General features: G+C 41.4%; 1 long non-coding RNA gene across 1 annotated transcript; it reads left to right on the top strand.

The window, feature by feature from the left end:
- Positions 1 to 2,755: 2,755 nt before the first annotated feature.
- Positions 2,756 to 6,438, top strand: LOC143139040 (uncharacterized). Its single transcript, XR_012990323.1, has 2 exons — positions 2,756 to 2,984; positions 5,281 to 6,438. It is a non-coding gene; the product is annotated as an uncharacterized LOC143139040 (long non-coding RNA).
- Positions 6,439 to 8,156: the final 1,718 nt, after the last annotated feature.

Here is an 8,156-nt window from a genome sequence, read left to right as displayed (position 1 = left end):
CTAACTTTTTTATTAATGAAAACAGCAAAAAATCAAAGTGGCTTGTTTGATTGTTGATTTCTGTCGCCATATAACGTTCTCTTTCGTTCCATAGCTCTGTCAATATTGAACAATGAAAATAAGGGAGATTTCCCGGGTTTCTCACGCAAAATACGGAAAATGTCAACATCCGTCCCCATTAACGTTGGAAGGGTTGGAGCAACAAAGTAGCCTACTTTATTCACGCCTAACAGCCTATATCCATTTGGTCAACTTCATCCAGCCTTAAAAAAGCTAACTTTGGTTTACTTGTAGTTTACCGTGTAGCCTATAGCCTTTAGTGTGCATGCTTATAAAGCATACTTGTGCTTCATTCATCCACACATCCAGCTCAACGTTTTGACAAGCATTTCTACCAATTGACCTTGTTCCTGCCCATCTCTAGCTTTGCTGTCTCCATCCTTTCTGTTTTTGTTGTTTGCAAAAAAATATATAGTAGGCCCTATTTATTGGTAACCAGCAACAAGTGCAATTTGTTAATCGCTGTCATTCTCTCTCCTGCCAACAAAAATGTGTTACGTTCCAAGTAGCGGTGCGTAATTCTGCTTCATAAAGCAGAATACAGAATACAAATACATTGGTCATATAAATAGCCAGTTTATGGTCTACAGTGTAGGCTAGAGTTGGTAAGTTATGGTAGGCCAACTTGGAGTGAATATACAGGGGGATTTATTTGGCTCTTAGCCTGGCAGGTGCGCACGTAGACATAGCCTACGGACGAACACGGCAAGCGCCAATGAATCGTGCTCTCACAACAACCACGTCGTTAACTTAAATAGGCCTACTGTAGGTTAACATCACTCTGAGTTCGCATTCAAGCAAGCAAACGATTATTTGAATACATCTGTTTCTCTGGAAGGGCAAGGGGTAACAACAGGACAACACAGAGACAGGCCAGAATGCAGGACTAATGTTATGAGAGTATTACAGCAATATGGGATATTCTACGGGAAAATATTAAAACGGCAAGACAGCGGGGAAAAGTTAAAATGATAGGCCTAAACCCGGAAAAAGTTGGCTTGTTAGGTATTTTTCGGTCCCTGTGATTATTTGTGAAATTGTACGGTCTTTTCAAGTCATTTAAGAAGGAGTGTAGCAAGCTCCCAAATTGACGCTCGTCTGAGAAATTGAGTTTTGGATAATGTTCAGCTTTGGCAGCTTTACAATGACTGAGGAAGCCTAGAGACGAGTCCATAGCAACAAGTCCATGTGTTGAATTTGTTATTACCCAGTGTGCTTTGTTGAATGGTCTCAATGTTTTATTGTTTTATTTCATGTGAATACTTACTAGAGGAGTAAATTATTTCAAGTAGGCTAATGCAGTTGCAGGAAGTGTGCATTTAGTTTCCATGCTTATTGTGTTTCCACAACAATGTTAGTGAGTAAAGCTACAGAAATGGCCACCATCTTGGTGAAGTGTGATGTGTAAGATCAGAAAGCAGAGGATGAGTTGGATGTGTCTTTATAGCGCTCCATAGCTAGGCTAGGGTTTCGACGATTGACCGGGAAGGGTTATGTCTTTTATGAAAAACTGCTGGAGGATCGTTGAAATTTTTCTTGCAGGCAGGGCAGTGTCATGCAACTTTTGATTGAAGCACTCAAAATCCCTCCGGTGACCCCGTTTATAAATAACGAACGGTCCCTTATTGTAATACTCATAACATAGTCCTGCATTCTGGCCTGTGTTGTCCTGTTGTTACCCCTTGCCCTTCCAGTGAAACATATGTATTCAAATCATCGTTTTGCTTGCTTGAATGCGAACTCAGAGTGATGTTAACCTAGGCCTATTTAAGTTAACGACGTGGCAAGATTCATTAGCGCTTGCGCGGTTAGGCCGTATAGGCTATGCCTACGTGCGCACCTGCCAGGCTACTCAGCTAGACAAAGAATTCCCCCTGTATATTCACTCCAAGTTGGCCTACCATAACTTACCAACTACACTGTAGACCATAAACTGGCTATTTATATGACCAAATGTATTTGTTCAACTTTATGAAGCAGAATTACGCACTGCTACTTGGAACGTAGGCCTAACACATTTTTGTTGGCAGGAGAGAGAATGACAGCGATTAAGAAATTGCACTTGTTGCTGGTTACCAATAAATACTATATATTTTTTTGCAAACAACAAAAACAGAAAGGATGGAGACAGCAAAGCTAGAGATGGGCAGGAACAAGGTCAATTGGTAGAAATGCTTGTCAAAACGTTAGGAGCTGGATGTGTGCTTTGTGTTAAGCATGCACACTGTTTAAAGTTAGGCTACACGGTAAACTACAAGTAAACCAAAGTTAAATTTAGCTTTTTTAGGGCTGGATAAAGTTGACCAAATGGATATAGGCTGTTAGGCGTGAATAAAGTAGGCTACTTTGTTGCTCCAACCCTTCCAACGTTAATGGGGACGAATGTTGACATTTTCTATATTTTGTTCAATGTTGACAGAGCTATGGAACGAAAGAGAACGTTATATGGCGACAGAAATCAACAATCAAACAAGCCACTTTGATTTTTTGCTGTTTTCATTAATACAAAAGATGGGTGACCCTCCCTCCTAGACAAAAAAAGTTAGGTGACCCTCCCCTCAACAAAGAATAAAAAGACATGACCCTCCCCTATTTTCCTCCGGTCCTTAAGCATATTTTATTTTTAACAGAAAAATCTATAGGCCTACTGTACCTTTAATGAACTGTCACGTTCGTGACGTGGATCTGAGGAAAATGAAACTTAACCACGGAAATAAACACCAGTCGAAGAGTAGACTGAGTGGTTATTTCAGTCTTAGATCTAGTGGCCTGGTTTGATTTTGTAGAGAACTTGTGGCTTAGTTCTGCCTTCATTTTAAAATTGATTATCTAAATTGTTGGCAATAGATTATTTTGCGAACAAGCAAAACCATGACCATGACCAACAGCATGAACGAATTCTACCCATTCACCACTTCAGCAGTGTAAGTAGAATGTTAAGATGATATTTATTTGTGCTAATGAATATGAGATTGTGGCATAATAACTTTTAGGCTACTCATCTGTAAATTAAAGGTACAGTCAGGGATTTTACGCGATTTCAAGCCCATACATTTTGTGTCACATTGAGCAAAATCATCTCCTCACAACTGCTCTGCCATTCTGTGAGTAGCCTAGGCCACACACACACACACACACACAGAAACGAGACGTTGCCAGAATAGTTTGCCATTATCTTTGTGTAAGTGTAGGCTATCTTTTATTACGCCTATAGGTAAAAGCAGAGAAAGGAACATGGTTTAGTCTGTGCTGCGCCAAAATCTAAGCCTAGACTTATGTTAGCCTATTTAAGCCTACACATTTCCTCCCTTTCTTACTCGACCTCTTTCTTATCTTCAAACGTCTTCTTAAGTAACACAAACACAAACGGTGCAAGAATCTAATTTTAAATAGCCTAATTACAATTATTTATGTGTGTGGTATGTAGCCTACTGTACGTGGAATGCTTGTCAAAGTTTTTCTATTTTTGTATTGGTGTGAATTAAAGCAACACCAAAGCACTTTTCCTGTCACACCCACGCTATTTGTTTATCCAGCACTGGCTTTAGAAATAAGATGTCTACAGACAAGGTAGAGTAACATCCCTTACGTTGCATGATTTTATGAAAGTATGATTGACATCAGAAGCAAGTCAAATTTGTAGTTTCTTATGTCTCATTCCATCGAACTACAGATCCCTACCCGATCTGGCAAACTTGCATAGTGCGGTTATAGCCGATAGAGGGTCGCGAAGAGAATGCAGAAGTGCCGTTCACCCTGTTACGAGTTGATGAAACGATTTTGGAAACAATATTTTAAGATGCAAAAAACTCTTTGGTGTTGCTTTAATGTGTAGATCCGAAGTTGAACAGACGGTAGGCCTAGCTGTGACGTGAAGTCACCTGACATCACCATCAAATTAGAGGATATTTCAGAACTATTGACGTGGACAGCTCCCCTGTGTCTTAAGAGCAGTGCACGTGCTTTCACGCTAGGACCATGTTCGGGAAACAGTCGGGAAAACTGAATCATAGAAAACCCTAGTAAGTGCGTGTCTCCATCGTTATCGGGAAACGGGGCCCTGGGCTCTGGGTTTTTCCAACTGTTCCCCTAACATGCTCGTGTAACCGAGGTCGTAATTCGTCCACCGCTCACTGCCCTCGAACCTGCACACCTCCACACACACCAGCAGGGAGTCGAACGCTTTAACCACTGAGCTAAAAGCCCAGGCTTCCAACTGTGAGGATTTAAACGGGCAACTAGCATGCTAGCTCAAGGCCCAGTTCCCTGAAAGCATTGTATGTCGTATTGTATACTATTTTGCACGCTAAAATCTGTTTCATCACAAGTAAACACAATAAAGTATAAGTATACTCTTTTGATCCTGTGAGGGAAATTTGGTCTCTGCATTTATCCCAATCCGTGAATTAATGAAACACACTCAGCACACAGTGAACACACAGTGAGGTGAAGCACACACTAATCCCCACGCAGTGAGCTGCCTGCAACAACAGCGGCGCTCGGGGAGCAGTGAGGGGTTAGGTGCCTTGCTCAAGACACTTCAGCCGTGCCTACTGGTCGGGGTTCGAACCGGCAACCGGTAACAAGTCCGAAGCGCTAACCAGTAGGCCACGGCTGCCCCACAAAAGAAAGAATAAGGACGTAAGTTGGATAATGTATTCTAAGATGTAATTCCTCTGTATGTCCTGTTGGTGACCTCAGTGAGAAGTACCTGTTAAGACATTCTTAGCCGGTAACGAGAACCTAGATCTACGAGTGTTTTCACAACGCTCTTTAAGCTACGATGGTTTCGGGAAACAGTCTGCAAATTTTAAGACGTTTGTAAGAGGGACTTTATGATGCTCTTAGGCTTATGCTTTCGGGGAACTGGGCCCTGGGCCCCGTTTCACGATAACGACGGAGACTACTCGTAGCCTACTCACACTACGGTCACCTTGCCTGAGTATGGTTTTCTCCTGTTCTTGGTCCACACTCACACTGCATACTATCAAACTGTACCCACTTCCCAGGCACGGTTGAGCTGCTGTGCTCAAACTGTACCGTGCCCGAGTCTACCTCCTCAAGCGGACATGGATAAGCGTACAGAGCACACTGGTCAAACGAACCAGACTTTTGGGGTCAAATGTACTTAGGTACGGTATGGATGGCAAGGTGTGACTACGCCCCAATAAAGTGTTGTGATCTTTTTGTATGCATTAAAATCACTTCTCTTTCCCATAGGGAAGCCATAGTCGTATCTGAGAGTCTTGGTGTTCAGTGCATCCTGCCAATTATGACTGACTTGGGTCGAAAGGGTCTTCTTGATTCAGTCTTGAAGTCTAACCTAGACTATGCCTTGAAAGCAGTAGAAGCCTTTCCCATCTCCAAAAGGACAAATGCATTGCTGGATGTAGCAGGACAGAACACTTTTGTCAGGATCAAGACAGGAGTGGTTATATTGCACTATACCGTGTGGAATGATGGTGATGGTCCCAAACTACTTCAGGAAGTCACAGTGAATAACACAAAACTGACTACTACCAACATTGACAAGTCACACTTTGCTGGACATCATTGCAGGGATGAATTGAAGAGTTGCATGGAGCAGGCACATGAAATAGTGGCCTCCAAAGAAGGCCTTTCCAATGTGGAGTTAAAGATCATATGTGGAGAGCTGCACCTCACCTACATTACACGGTCTCCATCGTCTACCCTTGAGGTCCGGCCTGAATGGAAATCTACAATTAAGAAGGGATATCATTTTGATGTCCCAAGAGTGATGAATCTTATGGAGAAGAGTGGGGAGATGTCCACAGGCATGATGGCCTGCTTCAATAAATTAATGTTATTCTACCCTAGAAATGATTATACAGTGACCAGTGTCCATATCTTGCTCATGAGTGAAGGCCAAAGAGTTGAGCTTTTCCATAATGAAGATGATCAGGCAGGCAGGCAGAGTTACGGTGTCTGTTCCCCTGGTCGCAAGCAGAATATTGTTATTTTTCTTGGTGCCAACAACATTCCTGAGATGATTAATGAAATGGATACGACCGATAATACTTATTAATGTCTGACCTTTTCTTGCTTTGCGGAAAACAAAAACACATTTAAATCATTAAAACATTTATAAAAAAATACTTATTATCCATCTCTACAGACTTATAGCACATCAAAGAGTAATATCAATGCCGGAATGAAATATGGTTATGGTGACAATTTAACATAGCTTACAAAGAATGAATAGGTCCTAAAATTCCTGTGTATACGATTTAATTGACCTGAAAATGGTCACTGATACATTTGCTAATATTTTTATGACTTTAATACATATTAATTGATTAGGCCCCATATTGTTATATTGCTCTATATATGTCAATAAAAATGTTGTCCACCCTCCAATTCTGTCGTAATCAAGTTGAGCTTTTGATCTGGCCTGCTAAGCCACTTGTTCTTTTATCATGAATCTGTCAAATAGGGTTTACTGTATGTAGTGCACAGAATTTTTAAAAGAAAGTCTGAATGATGATTGTGAGGCCAGGGCAGTGCTGTCTATGTTCCCATTCAAATCCTCAAAGGCACCTCAACATCCCTATATTGTGTCCTTATATCCCTTCTTTTCTCCTCATCCTAGCCATGGATATCATCAAGGATGTGTTGTGGTGCCCCTGAACCTGGACATGACCTGTCAACACACAATTTGAATCAACCACTGGTCACTGTGTCTCGCGAGAGCCTCAGCGATATAGATATCCACATTATCCTGAGACAAGCTTTAAGTACTCTGCTCTCTCTCTCTCTCTTTCTCCCCACCTTTCTCTCTTCTCTTCCCCTTTAATCTTGATTGTACAGTACCCTCCAGAAATTGATTTGGAAATTGATCTTAATGCCTTAAAGGAATTATCCGGAGTAAAATGCACTTTAGATTTACGGATGATTGGGGGTGCATACGTTGAGTTGACATCAAAATCACGTCATTCGGATGTGTTTTGAGAAAGTTCGATTGTACCGTTTTCAGTCACAACTCGTAGCCTGGAAGTGAGCGGGGCATTTCAATTGCGCCGCTACAAAACGCTATTTTTATACCTCTTCTACAGTTCCAAACAACATAACACTTACGTGGTAGTGAGTAGAGGGTCCCTAAAGCCAAACCGAAGTATCCCTAGGTCGTTATGTGGTCGAATAGAGAGTCCAGAATGAATTTCATCAAGCCAGTACCTTTCCGGAAATGTTGCCATCTTTGCTGCCTCTTCAGGGGAAAGTCCGTAGGAGTCTTATTGCTGAGTGTGTTGTAACCGTGTTGTAACCGTCGTCGCCGTTTAAAAAAAAAAAAAAAAACATAGTCCAGTATTTCTTTCGAAATTGAAATGAAGTTGTATGGACTGGACTATGTTTTTTTTTTTTTTAAACGGCGACGAAATTGTGAATTTCCAGAGCGTGTTAAAACACACTCAGCAATAAGACTCCTACGGACTTTCCCCTGAAGATGGCGGCAAAGATGGCAACATTTCCGGAAAGGTACTGGCTTGATGAAATTCATTCTGGACTCTCTAAAGACCTCGGGATACTTCGGTTTGGCTTAAGGGACCATCCACTCACTACCACGTAAGTGTTATGTTGTTTGGAACTGTAGAAGAGGTATAAAAATAGCGTTTTGTAGCGGCGCAATTGAAATGCCCCGCTCACTTCCAGGCTACGAGTTGTGACTGAAAACGGTACAATCGAACTTTCTCAAAACACATCCGAATGACATGATTTTGATGTAAACTCAACGTATGCACCCCAAATCATCCGTAAATCGATCTAAAGTGCATTTTACTCCGGATAATTCCTTTAAGTAAAAAAATTAGGAAATATCCAACCTTTAAGGACACCAATTTCTTTGTGAATCTCTAGGTATGGTGAAGGGCATGTGATGATGTGGGGCTATCTTCAAACTCATTTTACAGATCCACCATTCTGAAAATGACATCACTCTGCATATTTTTGTGAATGTTGGAGAAGACAAATTGCTACCAGGTTTTTTATTTTATTTTCATGTTACACACCGCTACCATGGGTTTGATCACACTTGAATTTATATCCCCTGTTAATCCAACTTCAATAAGGTTGGACATTGT

The sequence above is a fragment of the Alosa pseudoharengus genome, unplaced genomic scaffold (assembly GCF_046254945.1).
Source record: "Alosa pseudoharengus isolate Yale_2024_CS ecotype anadromous, Long Island Sound unplaced genomic scaffold, YU_APseudo_1.1 YU_APseudo_1.1_scf_22, whole genome shotgun sequence".
NCBI lineage: Eukaryota > Metazoa > Chordata > Actinopteri > Clupeiformes > Clupeidae > Alosa > Alosa pseudoharengus.
Note: the sequence above shows the minus strand (reverse complement) of the source record. Positions and strands in the feature narration are given on the sequence as shown.